We start from the raw sequence: 18,930 nt of genomic DNA, 5'->3' as shown, positions 1-18,930 counted from the left end.
CTGGAAGAAAATGCAATAACATGATTTATTGTTATGAATAAAATAATTGTTTGGCGAAGGCAAACACCTGGCCTAGAAAAACCAAATATGGTGGGTTGTAAAAAATAAAATAATTGTTGATTAAAAGCACAGTATTGATAAAATTATTTATAAAAAAAATAAATGACTTGAGTGTCATCAGCTATAATCGAAACCGAAACCAAAACTTATGAAGAATTCTTGGTAAAATTATTTATCAAAAGAAATGTCCATACTAATTAAACAAGAGTCACTCAGATGTAAGCGCGACGCACAAAATAACACACACGTTATCCTATTAATATATAGATTATAAATCCGAATCTTAAAAAAATCCAGAAACAAAATTTAATAAAACAAAGCAAACAACGTTTCTTTTAATTTTCCAAAAATACAAAAAACAAGTAAACATTATTCATAATTTGTAATTTTATAATTATTTAATAAGTATGTTGTACGCCATTAAACTTGCTTTTATGTTATTTCTTTTTATATCCCCTGTCATTTTTTGCTGTGCTTATCAACCACAAAATAAAATAGACGACAAAATAAAAAGGACGCCCATCACTCAGAATTAACACGTCAACCATAGATGACGCGCCTCCCCAAATATTCTTAATTTATATAAAGGAAATTTCAACTTATAGAAAATGCAGAGATGTGAAACGGATGGATACAACTTGAAGCAAATTAAGATGGTGGAATAAGTTATGTAGATTCACCTTTATTGCTACAATGCTACCTGACGCAAGTAAGAAGACAATACCTGTAAAATATTCTATTTCTGATCGTTTGAACCTTTCCCATTGTTTATTGTTGTGACCGCATTTGACATTTATAGGTGTTAAATTTCCCTTAATCATTGTGGCAGTTGTTAGTTGCCCGAAAGTAACGTCTTAGCTAATGGAGTCAAAGGTGACTCTGTAGCTGAGTTTCAATTTCCTAACCAGTAGTAATTATCACTTCCTGCACTGATGATTACGAAATCATGAAATACTTGTGTCTGTACGTATAAACACTACTCTCTCTCTCCCTTCCTTCTCTCTCTCTCTCTCTCTCTCTCTATATATATATATATATATATATATATATATATATATATATATATATATATATATAACATGTTTCATAGCTCGGTCATTAACGGAAAAGGAAAAAATAAATCGTGAGTTAAACGTTTTGGTTTTGATTTTCGGTGATGGCGCATGAGTCTATTTTTTCTTTAATTTTTAAATCATTACTATATATTGTTTCCAATATATAAAAAAAATACGAAATCTGCTTAATCAAAATATCATATTTAATCGTATTTTACAACCGGGCGGCCTTCTATATATATATATATATATATATATATATATATATATATATATATATATATATATATATATATATATATCCTCGTAGCCAAACTGAATATTGAAATGCTCATGTTTTGGTTCTATGGGACGAAACTACATTACAATTTGCAGGCGTTTTGAAAATTATAATACTATTCTACGAGAGGCGTGCAATAAGTAATGCCCCTGACCCACTTCCAGTTGTCTGATCTAGCTGAAATTTTGCATGTGCAATGATTTATATCTCTACGACTTATCCGGCAAATTACAGCTCTGAACTAATTGTGGTTTCTGTTCTACAGGTGTTTGAACCTAGTCAGGTGTGAAATGGAGCCTGGTGAATGTCGAGCAGTGATCCGGTTTTTGTATTTTAAAGGACGCACACTACAGGAGACTTTGGATAAAATGAAAGAAACTTATGGTGATAATGCCCCATCATATGACTTTGTAAAACGCTGGCATCGTGAATTAAAACATGGCCGGAAGTCTGTGGAAACAGCTCCCAGATCTGGTCGCCCTCTCTTCTGCCATTGATGAGGCATCTGTCTGTCACGTTGTGGCTGTCATTTTGGAAGCTCGGCACATTACTATTCGCCAAATAGCCCAAGATGTTAAGATTAGTACAGGGTATGTGGAAACTATCACTCATGACCATTTGCATATGCATAAGGTGTCTGCCAGATAGATTCCCAGGTTGCTCACACCATTCCAGAAGCGAGAATGCGCCGTGCTCGAGATGTGCCAAGAAGATGAGTCAAAATTTTTCCAAAGACTGATTACACAGGATGAAACTTTGATCCATCACTATGATCCAGAGACCAAAGCCCAGTCAATGCAGTGGAAGCACTTTGACTCATCACCTCCAAAGAAGGCAAGGGTGCAACCCTCCGCTGGCAAGGTTATGCTCACAGTCTTCTGGGACCAGGACGGAGTAGTGATGACAGATTTCCTGGCAAAGAGTACCACAATTACAGGAGCCTATTATGCTTCACTTTTGAGGAAATTAAGGGAAGCTATCAAAATCAAGAGGTGGGGCAAGATCAGCAAAGGTACTCTCCTCCTGCAGGACAACGCTCCGGTCCACAACTCACATGTCGCCAGATCAGAAGCATGGGCGTGTGGTTATGAAATTTACCCCATCCTCCCTACTCTCCTGACCTTGCACCCTCTGACTTCACCTCTTCTCAGCCATGAATTTGTTTTTGAAAGGAAAGCGTTTCCCAGATGATGCAGCCTTGATTTCTGAAGTCACGTTGTGGTTGGAGGACCAACCTGAGGTGTTCTACAAAAACGGTCTCCAGAGCTGCATCAAACGATGGGAGAAATGCATAACTCTATGTGGTTCCTATGTAGAGAAAGACTATGACAATTGTAAAAAAGTGCCTATATTTTCAAACCAATAAATTATGCTCAAATTTTCCTACATTTGTATATATAATGTCCTGGCAGGTCAGCTTTAGTTTTGCTGTTTCTGTTGTCCTCTCCTGTGGCCTTGCCAGGCCACTAATAAAGTACAAAACATAAAGAACAGCAACGGCGATCGCTTAAAAAACAAAACAAGTTGAACCCATCCCACCCATTTACCTTCAAACCATTTGACAACTTATTTCGAAGAGATGAGACATATCTTTTCACTTCTGGAATAAGATTATCCTGTCTACAAGGGAAAATAAAACCAATGGAACGGTCTTTATATACGAAACAATTATGTTAGGGCCAATTTGTAGAGGCGGTGTCCATGATAACCACTTCTCTACAACTCTGCGAAACAGTGATATAAGTGTTGTCCTATCACTTGGCAGGACATTACATATGATGGATGACGTTTTCTGGACGAGGGCGGGGTAGGGACTGCGAGGAGGAGTCCTCGTAGAGTTATCAATTTGTCACAAATGTAGGAAGCCGTCTGAACTCCAGCACACTCCCACATCTACCTCGCTGACTTTTCTCTAAGAAACAAATCTGTAAAAATATTCCCCCCCCCCATTTTTTGCCCGTCCTAGATCTACACTGCAATCCGTTCTATCGACATGCTAAATATCCTTTTTCTTTTTGTTCAAATTGCAGATCCTGCGTTCAATACTGATCTTCCTCATTACAAATATACAGTGTCCTGATCAGATTCCGTGTGTACACGGCGGCGGTGGCGGTGGCGGTGGAGAAGGTAGTAGGATATGCCCCCCTCCTCACTTTCGACTGTTGCATACGTAAATAGAAAGCCGTACCACGTGACCTGCTAACGTCACAAAAAAAAAGTACAATTGCTACGGTTAGGCGATAAACGATTATTACAAAGATAACGATTTTCTTTTTCAAAGGATTTATAAAAGCAGTTCAAAACTGAGTGTATTTTATTTTCCGAAAGCTAAACAATCATTTTACATTTGGACACATGCAATTAAGAGGGAGTACTTTGTGTCAGAAAAAATACCGAAGTGAAGTTTTATTTTTTAAAAGTGTATTTAATTATTAATTTAAAATTTGCACCACTTTAAAATATTTTTTAATGAATTTTTTTTAATACCCTTTTTTATAATACAACTGACATCAACTATTTCTTATGGCTCGAGTTGGTTAATATGTGTGACTGCCAAATACAATCACTTGGACCAGTTTTATAAATCCCTCGGAAATTTCCCTGAGAATTGAAACAGAAAATAGTTATCGTAAAAGTCGTCTATCACCTAACCGTGCCCATTTTACTGTATTCTGCAACGTCAGCAGGTCACGTGACTTTAGTGGAGCAGTCTTCTATTCACGTTGGCCACGATCCGGCGCAGATGATAGTCTATCACTTAAGCAGCATGCCCAATAAAAGGGGCTCAGAAAATGATAAATCTTGAATCCCTCCTCTCCGATATGCCATACTGATGCTTATCTCCGTTGCTCTGAGATGTTTTAAACGGAAGAAGAACTCTTTTGTTCCCATTCATTTCCTTGTCAGCTGGATTATGTCCGAAAACTACCGGCTGACGGCGACGGCAACGGCGGCACCGGTGCAGAGGGTGAGGATTGTCTTACGGCTACATCAGATAAACAACAAGTGGTCGAAAAGAAGATGCATCAAGCCATGGGCAGTCGTCAAAACTGTAAAATGAATCATAAAAGCCAACGACGACTATAGCCATGGCTTAGGATCTGTCGTAGGTGATAAAGGTGAGTTTTGTACCTCTTTAAAGGGGATGTTTTCTCATCCTATTTGTGCCAATACCCCAGACACATGGCCAAATGACTAATAAAAAATATAAAATAATAAGTGATGTTAGGTATTTACTAACGTGGAATTCAATTACTGGTTCAGTTTATTCGGACGAAGGCTATAAGATAAAGCAAAGACCTTAGAAACTACAGGACTCAGTGAAATACATTTTTATTGTGATCAAGGGGTAGGCATCACCTGTTAAAGCCAAAAGCCACTAGAAAATAAGTGTTTATGAAACGAAAATGCCGGACAAAAGATGATTCAGTTTGGTTATTTTTACCCTTTTTTCAGGTTTGCTGAATTCAGTTTTGGAGAAAAAAAAGCTATGGTTCAAGTTGTTTATATCTTTACATATTTATTCAGGGTGTTTGGTTTAGTTTACACTAACCCTTTTCGTGTTATTTGATGCTGAATCTAGTTATTTTTTTAAAAAGTTATGCTTCAAATTCTTTATTTCTATCTTCAAATGTTTAATCATTTGGTTGTTTCGTTTAACCTTTTTCAGGTTCAGTCATTTTAGTAAAAGACTTTATGCTTCGGTTTCTTTATGTATATCAAATATTTATTTGTTGTGTTTGGTTTGGTTGTTTTGTAGAGGAAAACTTGTGCTTTTATTTTTGCCTTTGCAGAACACGATTGAGTTTTGTAAAGGGGAAGAAAATAAAAGCAATAACACCACTGTTTGGTACATTTTAAGTCCTGGAGCCGTTATGTCGATGGAAGTGTTAACAGCGATTGCTTATAATTCAGTTATTGTTCTTAAAGGGAGTTCATTGGATTCAGGACGTGCTTTGTATTGCTGTTTTACATGTTTTTCTATCTTTCTTATTTTTTGAGAGGCGAAACAAGATTCTGAAGCTCACTGCATGACAATAAATATATTTTCGATTATTAACCAAGAAAGATTCAATAAAAAAAATAAAAAAAATAAATTATAAATGAGTTGTCACATAATTATTGTTATAATTATTATTTCTGACAAAAATGGCAGAAATATAAAAATTATCAAAACAATCAGTCAAGTATTCCAAATTAATTGATAAAATTTTAATATTGTAATACAATTAATTTACATTCAAATGTTGAACTTATCGTAATCGCTCCAGGCACGACATGAAGCCACTTGATTAAAAGAGCTAAAAAATACTACAAGGTCAAAAACTAGCCAATGAAAAATGTTATATGGATAGGTACCAACCCAGAAAATAGCAATTCTTTCCCCTTTGCCAGAAACATTACTCACGGAATATGATGACTAAAGGACAAAATAAGGTAAGTAAGGTTAACAAAAGTAAATCTAAGATCTGCTTTCTACTCTCCTAGTAACTATTTACATAGTAGCCATTAAAATGGGCTTTTTTAATGCTCACCATTTTTAAAGGTTCACCATTTTAAAGATTCACCATTTTTTATGTTAATCATTTTTAAAGGTTTAGTGTTCACCATTTTTAAAGGTTTACCATTTTTAAAGGTTCACCAATTTTTAATGCTCACTATTTTTAAAGGTTCACTATTTTTAAAGTTCACCATTTACCAAAGTTAAAATTCATTCAAGCATAAGAGTTAGTGACATTTTAAGTTGATGGGAGAGTACTATGAAAGTATTGAGAAGTACGATTACATCACAGGACGCCTTGACAGATATTTGTTAACATTAAACTTGAAAACAACCATCTTGAATGGTACTCAAAAACTGATGCTCGATTTATGCAAGATGGTCCAAAAGCAGTCTGAAACATTTCATACGTTTGTGTGGCATTTTTTCCAAGTTAAACACAGAATGTTATTGCATATCGTTCTTTTAAAGTGTTCTCACGTCCAGATTGCATTATTGAAATTCACCAGCTGTGACAATCAGACTTTAGCAGGGTGTATTCCAATTCCTGCTGTAGTTGTTAATTTGAACCTGAAATCATAAAAATTGGTCAGTCATTTCATAAGATGTACAGCAATAACATACTAAATTTTCAAGAGTCTACGACAATTTAAATGCATATACAAAAAAGTCTGGAAACTTATTTAAGGCACCTCGTATACACACACACACACACACACACACACACACACACACACTATATATATATATATATATATATATATATAACTATTTCATTTATTCACATAAATTTACTATACGAAAATATAGATTTATGCGTAAACTTTAAGTATTTACTTCAAAAGTGCTCAATACGTAGGTAGAGCTAGTTAGTAATTTATAAAATATATATGGCGATTAAGCTACACTGAATATTTATTATTATTAGTTGGATGAAACGCAGAATATTCAGTGTAGCGTAATCGCCATATATATTTTATAAATTACTATATATATATATATATATATATATATATATATATATATATATATATTATATAAAGATTTAACATGGTACTTTAAATACTAAAGCATCTTTTGCATTAAAATAGGTGACTATTTCAGAATACCAGGTGCTGTATGTGCTCTCCGCTTGTATTGGCATTGTTTCCAAGCGTCGTGAACTGGCCATTGGAAGCAAGCAGCACTGATTTAAGAGAAGCGTGCTTGTAGATTACGTAATCCTTGCTTCACATTTACACATGCAGTTACCCTTATAGGAATTTTCTATTATTTCTTAAGGCAGAACGGACACAATAATTAATATATATATATATAAACTAGCCTGGCTACCCTACCTTGCCTGGGTGTTTGGAGGTGTGTGTCGAGCAAAAAAAAAAAAGTTGTAGTTGCCAGCCAGGCTCGAACCCGTGACGCAAAGGGGTGAAAAGAAAGTGGAAGTGTATGTAAGGATGTTATTCGGGCAACAAAAGAAAAAGGAAAATTGCGAGCACAAAAAAAAAAAAAATAGAAGTAGTAAGCAGGCTCGAACCCTTAACGCGCCAGAGGAGAAATAGGTGAAAAAAAAACAACCTCTTATGGTGTGCCTACTATGGTCGAAATAACGCCTTTTAAGCAACGTCGTAAACGCGAGGGTGAAGTCCTTTATTCATAGTATCCGAAACCGCTGAGCCTATCTTTTAAAAAATTTCACACAAAGCTAATTTTTATGTCTGGCAGTGTTCTTAGATATGTTTTGGATAGAAATTCATCTGATAAGTATCGAAAATCGAAAAAAAAAAAGAAAAAACGATCTTAAAAATAGCTTTCCCCTCTTAAAAATAAAAAAGAATAATTTTAACAGGGAAATATTTTACGTTTCACCGTCAAGAAAGATAATAAAATCGCAGCAAATTATCTATTCTTAAAAAAGAAAAAACAGATTTATTCTAATCTGGAGATATGTTAGTGGTAGAGCATTCGACTACAGATCGAATTGTCCATGTTCCATCCCAGGTATAACTCACCATTTTATTTTAATTTGTTTCTTATTAATAAGTTCAATTTATGATAAAAGAAAAAGTACCATTTAAAATCGCCGCAATCATTTCTTCATTTGCTTATTTTAGAACTAAACATTAATCAGAAGTGGCTTTTTCAGGGCATTGATTAATTTTTATAATTCTTTTTCTATCCTTTGCAAATGATTCAAATTTTAGTATGTTATTATGAATGAAAACGATACCAGTTGTCAAAATTTCAGCTTTTCACAGTTATCATTTCTAACAAATATTAGGTTTTAAAATTTTGTCCCTTAGTTTTGGAAGCTGCTGTGTATATATATATATATATATATATATATATGTGATTTTATGTATTTACATAAATTCTATGTATCTATTTTAAGTATTTTTACTTCGACAGTGCTCGATACATATATATGTCTGTGTGAGTATATACACACACATATATATATATATATATATATATATATATATATATATATATATATACATATATATACTTTTTATGTATACACACAAGCTTATATATATACATAAGTTTGTAGAGGTTTGCATGGCATGATTATATATATATATATATATATATATATATATAAACTTGTAGACATCCGTATGAATATACAAATAAATACAATTCTCATTCAGACACACACAGTAGTATATTAATATAATAATATATATTTATTTTATTACATTACATATAATATAATTCTCTTATATTAATACTTTCCACAATGGCATTTTGAACTCTGTCCAAATATCATGTGCAAATATTTTATGCCTTGTACAATGGAGTTGCTAAGCTTCTTTGACATTTTTTTACCCTCCCTTATTTTTTTTTTTTACTGTTTTGTTTCTCTTTTTGTCTATTACCGATATTGATCTTGTATTCCTTGCCCAAATCTGACAAGAGTCTTATTGGAGCATAACTCGATAATGCTCGTTGGCCACACACATCTTACCCTGGGACCCGACCACATACGCTGCTACCGAGGGGCATGACAGACACTGTATCATTATTGTACAGGTTATTCTCTTTTATATTCAATACTGTCAATTTTTTTTCTTTTTATTTCTTTTTTCTTTTGTTTACCTCCACCTCTGATTCCTTTACAAATTTGCAGAGAAAAGGGGGGAATGTTTTTATTTATATTAAGTTATTTCATTTTCATATTTGTTGTTTGTTATTTTGGTTTTTTTATTTCTTTCCAAAAGACCTTTCGGTTGATTTCCTTCTGGTTTTCTTGAGCCAAATTTATTAGTTTATCTTCCTTTTGGGAGATTTACCCTCAAGGGCAGATAATTTGAATCCTCAATTCTCCGTCCTTACAATATCTGACCTCCGCTCTTGATATTTGGCACGGCTAACTGTTAAAAATATCCCAACGTGTGACTCTGACCAGTTTTAGGAAGCAAAAAAAAAAAAAAAAAAAAAAAATGAAACAAAAATAGAACCGGATAGTAAACAGCTGTAAACGAAAGCCTATAGATATTAGACGCAGGTGGCCCAGTACAATTTGGCAATTCTGCGGTAAAGCATATTGACGAATGCCACTTTGGGAGATCAGCAAACCTGAAAATGTTTACCAGGAGAGAGAAAACATCTTCGGGGTGGGGTTAGGAAAGCAGATAGAGCTGAATTTGTCCAGTGATTCTGAACAACATTATTTCTTTCTTAAATGGTAATTCCGTGGTTCACCGAAACACATTTATAGCTTTTTTAATGAATGGTTACCACTTACTAAGGCTAACAACTACTCGAGGATACGAGTTAATGAAAAAAAATGAAGAGATTGTCAGTCGAAAGATAATGGACAATCAATGGAATGAACTAAGTTTAATTAATCATGGAAATAATCATATTGACAAACCGGTTCACTAAAGTTATACAAATTTGAGTCTGGTCAGTACCAGATGGGTGAATATTTTGAACACCAAGCACTGTATGTAGGAGGGTGTCAACACCTCCCTATAAGAACTGCAAAACCATGACATAACCATATCTCCTGATGAGGATATACAAGTGATTGGGGGTCGCTTGTGAATTTGATATGCCCACGAAACTTCCTCCTTTGAAGGAAGTCGGTTCAACCTGCCTAGGATGAGTACTGTACTGGGGTAATTATGAGGACGGTTTATGTCAAATACTTATTGATATTGGGTCCGAAGATAATTATGCTGTAATTTCCAGAACGTCAGTCCAGTAGTAATATATCCTACAGACAGGAAACCCTTGCATGGAAGCTCTGTCCATGGAAATTCTGTCTAATGCTAGGCACATAGTGAAAGAAAATAAAGTCTTTTTCCATTGTGGTAACGATGTGAGTTCTTGCCGTGAGTGTCTTACAAGGAGAAATCAGAGATTGGAGCTCAGTCGAACACCTTCCATGAAATGTACATCTGTTCTTCAATCGTGCATATTATAGAGCATTGTATCATTAGCAAATATACACATCTCGGACACAATATTATAAGGGAGGGCGTTTATGCATATCAGGAATCATAATGATCGAAATCCTCAGTTGAGCACCTTCCATGAAAATAAAGATGGAGTAAAGAAAGATTAGCAACGTCTCTTCTGTGAGAAGAGGACTGTAGAAAAGAGAAGAGATCATCTCCACTAGATTTCGAAGTTGATTTTGTACTCTGTCATGAGTGGTTAATCTGGTAACTCCCCAAAAGTGGCAGCAGGACTCCATCTTGGGACGATGTCAATTAACACCTAAGTGTAATATATTAAATTAGAATATGGTAAACAAACCAAAATGCTAGTTTTCCCTTTCTATTAAAAATATAGTATCTATTTCATTTAGTATATTAACATATACTAAATATAATCAGATCCTTCTTAGACAATAGGACCATTCAGGTTGTCATTGATAGATGTACATCCAAGCACCATAACATAAATGCAGGAGTGCCTCAGGGGTCGATCCTTGGATCATTATTATTCCTGATATGCATAAACGCCCTCCCTAATAATATTGTGTCCAAGGTGGATATATTTGCTGATGATACAATGCTCTATAATATGCACGATTGAAGAACAGATGTACATAAATCTAAGACAATGGCAGAATCGTTAGAAAATGATCTTCAAACCATAGTAGAATGGGATCGCAATGGGTGGTAACATTTAATGCTAGTAAGACTAAACTGCTCTTCTTTGACAATTACAAGACACCCCTCCAACCACTGATATCCATGACAATAACCTGAGAATGCTGCCGTCAAACTCCTCGGCCTAACATTCACGGGAAATATGAACTGGAACAAATACATTGAGGACATTGCGACGGCTGCTGCAAAGAAGGTAGGTTCCCTCTATTGTACTAGAAGACTACTCACATCTGAGAATATCCTGTATCTCTGCAAGGCCACCATTCGTCCATGCGTGGAGTATTGTTATCACATCTGACGTAGTGCATCTAGCACCAGCCTCTCCCTCTTGGATAGGGTTCAGAAAAGATTTTTCAATCTAATAGGTCTCAATTTGTCAACTAACCTCCAGCCCCTGAACCATTGCTGCAGGGTTGCATCTCTGTGCCTGCTTTACAAATATTTTAATGAAATGTGCTCCGATGAATCTGTTGCATTTGTGCCCCCCTCGACATACATATCTCCAACAAACTCTCTTTGCAACAAAATCACACCTCTTCACTGTTGAGGTCCCTAAATTGCAGAAAGCTTTCTACTCTAATAGTTTCCTTCTTCGAACAGCTAGACTTTGGAACTTCCTTCCTGCTACCTGCTTCTCTGACTGTACTGATACGCAGAAGTTTAAATGTAACGTAAACTAACATCTTGTTTCCTAGGCATGGTCCTAAATATATGTGTTCTTCCATTTATTTTTAGATAAGGATTGGTGATTTGTATTATTTGGATTACTCGGACTACTGTTCTCATCTTAAATGTATCTTGTTGAACTCATTTTTTTCTGTTGAACTCGGGAATCTTTCTTTCAAACTTGGGTATTTGCACAGAATTTCAAATGGACCCGTGACGAATGTGGGAATTTGTACGGAATTTTGAATGAAACCTTTTATTTATCCATAAAGTAGCATGCTCTTGTTCCGTCAGCCATGGCTAGGTAGAAAGTTTATGTAATTCGTAATTGTATATTTAGTATCGCCAATACTGAGGATTGAACCTTCAACCTCCAGAAGAGTGTTGCTTAAAATTTAATTTTACTTAATACTAGTACCTTTTTCTGTTACGGCACGGCTTCTTGTTTAAGAACGATATTAAGAATATAATGAAAAATTACTTATGATTTCTTATAGATGACGGGATGCGGATTAAACTAATAGTTCGATACACCTAAACAAAGATGGAGGTTACATCCGCCGAAACGTTGTGAGAATAACACTTGAGACGAGAATAGCAGTCGAAATAATCCAAATGATACAAACGTTACGTGTGTTTGTGTTCCTGTGATTTTGTGACTTAAATATTAAATCGATATTCTTGATTTAATAATTAATCGAGTGCTTCTAGATCAGACTGTCTGAAGATATCAGCTCCTTGACTTAAATGCCTCAAACATTGATGTTATTGCTTTTTTTGTCCCCCCCCCCTTTACAAAACTCAATCATGTTTTGCAATGCTCAAATCAAAAGCAAGAATTTTCCTCTACAAAACAAGTAAACTAAATACTTATGGCGGTATAAACAATTTGAAGCAGGGAGGCTTATAAAATGTTCACTCATAAAGCAAGAAAAACTGAATTCATATTTATTCATGTTTGCATTTTTGACTTTTATTTTTACTTATTCTAATATATTCTATAGTTTATTGAAATACTAGCAGGCCGGCCGGTGTTGCCCCGTTTTAAAATACACATAAATATTATATTTTAATTCATAAAAAATGGAGACATATGCATGCGAGTATTATGTTTTTTTTTTCTCTAAATAGTTCATATTTTGTAAGTAAAAATAACAGTTACTCGAGTTGAGATCGAAACCAAAACCTAAAGACAATGAATCAAGTACGATAACCATTAGACGAGCTTGACACGCCTTTAAAAATTGTTTTCAAACCTACTTATTCTTAACATTAAGAATCTGTAATGTGAACGATTCATGCATGCGCATTTGTGGAACAGTTAACAGCAGATAAAAATCCGACGACCCCCCCCTCCGTACCAGTTTTCCAATTTTGACCATTTAACAGCCGCTATTTCCAGATGAACACTGATTAAAACGTTTTCCACATGTCTGAATACCCTATATACTAAATCTCAAGTCTGTAGATAGAAAATTTAGGTTGAGAAGTGTCCTCACACACACACACACACACACACACACATTCTCACTTTTATGGATATACTAGGAAATGTGCCCGGCGTTACCCGGTATCAAACATTTGAAAAAAGGAATTAAAAAAAAAAACGGAAAGAACCTGCATGCGAGTATTATTTTTTTTCTAAACAGTTCACTTCCTATAAATAAATGAAAAAAGATATTTCTGCTAAGATCGAAACCAAAGCCAAAAGACAGTGAATCAAGCCCTATGACCATTAGACCAGCGTGATACGATCTTAAGAAGGTGTTTTCAAACCTACTTATTCTTAACAAAAGTAATCTGTAATGTGAACTATTCACGGATGCGTATTCGTGAAACAGTTAGCAAACATAAAAATCCAATGACCCCCCCACGTACCAACTTTTCAATTTTAACCTTGTAGCAGAGCCTTTTCCCAGAGGAAAACGGATTAAAAAGTTTTCCACATATCTGAATATCCTATATATCAAGTTTCAAGACTGTAGATAAAAAAATCGTTGAGTATATAGGTTGAGAAGTGTCCTGACACACACATTCTAACTTATATATCTATAATATAAAGCTGAATGTATGTGTGTGTCTGGTCACGAATAGGCTCCTATATTGTTGACTATTTTAAAAGATTACATATAATGATAGAAGATGTACCGAGACACAGGAATGGGTATGTTTAATCTGGCAGAACGGTGGTTCATTAAAACTGTGGGGTTTGCGCTCGCGACTGGTCCACAAAGTATGGAAATAAATTTAAAAATTAAAAAAAAAAACGTTTACAAGTGTTTTTGATATAGATGTACATAAGAATACTTTAATAAGTATGTTTTGAGATGGTATAATAAAATTGTGGGGTCTGCGTTCGGGCCTGGCCTCCATAGAATGGAAATAGGCACAAACTTTAATAAAGACTTTTCATATCTATCTGCGTAAGTCTACTTTGATAATCATGTTTCAGTTTGAAGAAATATGGTATAATAAAATTATGGGGTGTTCGTTCGCACCTGACCCCCATAGAATGGAAATATGTCACAAGGTTTAACAAGGTTTTTTAATATAGATCCACAGAATATTGTGATAAGTGTTTCAGTGTGAACAGGTATGGTATAATAAATTATGGGGTTTATCTATTTTATTTTTACTTTCATCATATTTTGCTTTGGTTTTGATACCTCCAAATTCGAAGCTATCTGTTTACAACCCTTCCTTTTCATTACCTATCATACTTTCATAAATCAGAGTCCATTTTCTGTAGGCTGTTTTTGAACCCAGTCAACGACGGGTACTTTTGCTAGTATGTATATATATATATAAAAGTTAAACAGACGTGGTACGGACATACCACGATTTGTGTAATCACAGGAACAACTAGATGTAAACAGATATGTTCTATCAAATAATATGTGTGTTTGCCTTTTGTTCTGCGTGTTTAACTTCATCATTAAACATTAAAGAAAACAGACGTTAAACTTTAATGAAACATTCACAACAAAACATCTTTTATGTTTTCGGTGTCTCGGCATTAAATAACAGAAAAAAGGTTGATATGCCGTAAGCCAAATAAAACAGAGATTCCTTTGCTCGTGCCATCTCCCATTAAAAACAGAACGACCGTTTTCGAGTTACCTCATAAAAAGCGTAAGGTGTCTATCTCCATTGAAGAGATACTCGACAAGCTCCCAGCGAACGTAGACAGCACACACAACCATCTTACATCCCATCAAAGAAAATTTACAGCGCTCTTTTCCGCACTGACATGATTACCATCCAAACAAATCAAGATTTATTGAAACTGATAAATCTCAATGTTTTCTGCCATCCGCTGGTATTTGCGGACACCGGGCAAAGATGTTTTTGCCGCACAAAGTGTTTTACCATTAACCAACAGGTCCCCATCCATCTCGATCTTTATCTTGATCGAATTACTTTTCCAATAGAAAAAGTGTGCCTTACCCAAACCCCGGCAACCAAAACCCAAAATATTTGCAAGTTCTAATCAAGCCTGGCCTAAAGAATAAACAGACTTTTGGACGGTTGGGTGGTTGGGGAGGGGATTAAAGGTATCACAAGTTTCTTCGCGGTGCATTCATCATCGGTCGCGAAATGTCTTGTGTGGTTACAACCGTTTTGATGGATCTGCTGTTTACAGTACGGCAATTTTTAGACTTGGTATCAATCTTCTTTCCTTTTGCAGGGTGTTGAGCCGGTATTTCCAGCACGGGACTATACTTTTTCCAGAAAATCCTGGCATGGAATATAAAAAGAGGATTCTGACTAAACACTGTCACTGACCGTTGGTAAACAGTGCACGGTCAGTGACATTTTGTCCAGAGACGAAAATCATATTGAGAAGCAAACAGTCTCCAAAAGAAATTGGGTGAAAAGGGCGAGAGGGCGGGGAACAGAGGAGGAGGAAGAAGAGGAGAAGGAGGTGAAAGCAGAAGGGAGAATGAGTGAGAGGATATCAGATAAATAAAAGACAAAAGGAGGAAGAAGGGTGGGAGAGAAAGGGGAAGAGGGGAAACAGAGAGCGGGATGAGAAGGAGAAAGGAGAGGATAAGGGAGAAGATAAATATGATGGAGAAGGAGGATGAGAGAGTAATAAAAGATAAAAGGATAAGGGAGAGGAAGGGTGGGAGAGAGGAAGAAAAGAAGGATTAGGCGAGAAAGAGAAAGAGGAAAGAAAGGAGAGCAGGATGAGAATGAGATCAGAGGATGATGAGGGAGAAGGTAAAGATAATGAAAAAAGGAGGATGAGAGAGTAATAAAGGCGAAAAGGAAAAGGGGGAGAAAGGGTGGAGGAAAAGAAAGAGGGGAGGATGAAAAAAGAGAGAAAGAGAGAGGTTGGGGGGTAAAGGAGGAGAGGAAAAGAGAATGATGTAGAAAGTTAAGATAAAAGAGATGGAAAATGAGAGGAATAAAAAGTTAAATGAAAAGAGAGAAAGGGTGAGGGAAATGAATGAATAGAGGAGGAAGAGGGGGATGAAGGAGAGGAAGGTAATGAGAAAGGAAGAGAGGAAAAAGGAAAGAAAGCTGATAAATCGAATAACGGAGACGATAAGAAAGAGAAGAAAAAAGATGAACGAGAAAATGGAAAAAGGAAGGATGAAACAGAGGAGAGAAAGAGGCGGAAAAAAGATGAGGAAGAGAAAGGCGATGATATTAGGTTGGTGCAGAAATAATGTCGTTTTTTGACGTTCAACTTCAAAAGATCATAACTCCTTTCATAATAAACTTTATTAATCGAAATAAGAACCATTAGAATCGACACATTTTTGCCAACAAGAAACAAGTTTATTTATCCCATTAGCATAGAAATCCGGAGTTCTGGAAGCGATGAAGTCATTGAAGGCCGATTCGGCATCATCTCGAAAAGAGGAAATGTTTTTAGCCAATTTTTCGCTATTTGTCGTCTGAAGGATCGAACTTCAAAACGATACTGGTCTTGTGAAAATCCGTCGCCTCTCTCGAAAGTTTTAGGCAAACATGCAAACATACATTTATATATTGGTATTTTCAACCCAAACGAATTAAAAAGGTTGCCCTATCTCTGAATACCCTTTATATAAAATTTAAAATAAAAATTTAAAATATTTAGACCAGAAATTGCCTGAGTAATTTGATAGATTCGCAGACGTCAATTTTTTTTTTAAATTTTGACCCCTATTATGACCCCCCCCCTAACATTGATTGTTTTGGGCCTAAATCAAGTTATTAAGTTAGACCATGTCCAAGGAACCTATATCTAAAATTTCAATTGTTTATACCCAAAATTGTTCGGAGGAGTTTGGTAGAGTTCTCAAACGTCAAATCGTTGAACTTTGACCCGTTCACAGCCAAATTTCTGGTCGAAAACGGATTACAAAGATTTTCCCAAATCTCCATACCTTGTATATCAAATTTCGAGTCTGTAGACTGAAAATTGACAGAGTTATTATGTATGGAAATGTACACAGACAGACAGACACACACACACACACACACACGCACATACATACACACAGAGACATTTTCACTTTTATAAAGATATATATATATATATATATATATATATATATATATATATATATACTGACAGGTTGCCCGTCATTGCCCCATCGTAAAATATCCTTAGATATAATATTTTGACTCATGCAGATTTCGTATTTATTATTATATTATACTAGCATGGGTGCCCGGCGTTGCCTGAGTATTTGGAAGTGTATGTTGAGCAAAAAAGAAAAAGCAGTCAATTTAGTTTTTAATTTGACCCCTATTATGACCCCTTAAAATTTATAGTTTTGGGCTCAAATCACTTTATTAAGTTAGATCCAGGTTCAAGGAACCTATATCTAAAATTTCAAGTGTCTAGACCCAAAATTGTCGGAGGAGTTTGGTAGAGTTCTCAAAGGTCAAATCGTTGAAATTTGACCCCTTAACAGCCAAATTTCTGGCTGACACCCGTCACATCGATTTTCCCAAATCTCAGTACCCGGTATTTCAAATTTCGAGTCTATAGACTAAACATTGACAGAGTTATTGCGTAGGGAAATGTACACAGACAGACAGACACACAGACACACAGACAGACAGACACGTTCACTTTTATAGATATATAGATTGGGCCGAAAAGATAGTAATAATTTAAAAAGTTTTTTAAAAAAATGACTCTTGCGCCATCAGCGAGTATCGAAACCAAAACGTTTAGCTTACGATTTACTTTTTCCTTTGACGTTAATGGCTGACCTATGAAAACATGTTTGCCGCGAGGCTAAAAATTAAAACATTAACTAATAGCTATTACGTCATGCATGCATATTCGCAATATCGTCCTCTGACCGTCATTTTTTGAATTCCATTTATTTAATTTTCACTCTTTTGCACCGATTTTCCCCGACTAAAACCCAAATATAAAGTGTCGAATGGGTTCGCATACCCTATATATTAAGTTTCATGTCTGTAGACCAAAACTGACTGAGGAGTCTTTTTAAACAAATATATATACGCATACATAAATATATATATTAGAAAGAGGGTTGTGTTTACTAGAATTTTTTTTACGCAAACATTATGAAAATCATGTAGAATATCTGCATGAATATAATTACACGTAACTGTTAAGTAAAGATGATCAACCTATGAGAAAACCGAAAAACTAATAGAGATAATAATAATTAAAATGAATGTTTAAAGGAATATTCAAATTAGCTAGATCTTTTTACAGATGAACGCAATTCAATGCCTCATATATAACAAAGTTATATCTTTTTTATTAAATAGAAAAAAAGGGGTTTAATATGAACATCAATTCACACACACACACACACACACACACAAATAAAATTATAGGAGTATATATATAAACACACACACAGAGACACACACACAGGCACCTTCAGTTTTTGACAGACTATGGATACCCACGAAGGGGTATCTGCGCGTGAAATTTTTGTGGCAGGAGGTGCGCAATCTCCAACCACACCTCTCCTGATTCGACATTGTTAAATACCAGTGGCAAGTGAAATGTATGTACGGGAAGACTGGAAACAAATGCCGAGATAAGCGGAGAGCACATACAGCGTCTAGAATTTCCAAATGGTCACCCATCTGGTACAAACCAGGCTCAACGTTTCTTAACTTCAGTGATCTTACGAGAATCGGTGTGTCAACGCGATATATAAATATATATCACCTATTATATAAACGAAACTTTATGTGAGTTCGTTCCCTATGGATTCGAAAACGACTGGGCCAATTTTTATGAAATTCTAC

The sequence above is a fragment of the Euprymna scolopes genome, chromosome 7 (assembly GCF_053919585.1).
Source record: "Euprymna scolopes isolate OS-2025 chromosome 7, ASM5391958v1, whole genome shotgun sequence".
In the NCBI taxonomy this organism is placed as follows: domain Eukaryota; kingdom Metazoa; phylum Mollusca; class Cephalopoda; order Sepiida; family Sepiolidae; genus Euprymna; species Euprymna scolopes.
This window is presented reverse-complemented; position numbering follows the sequence as displayed.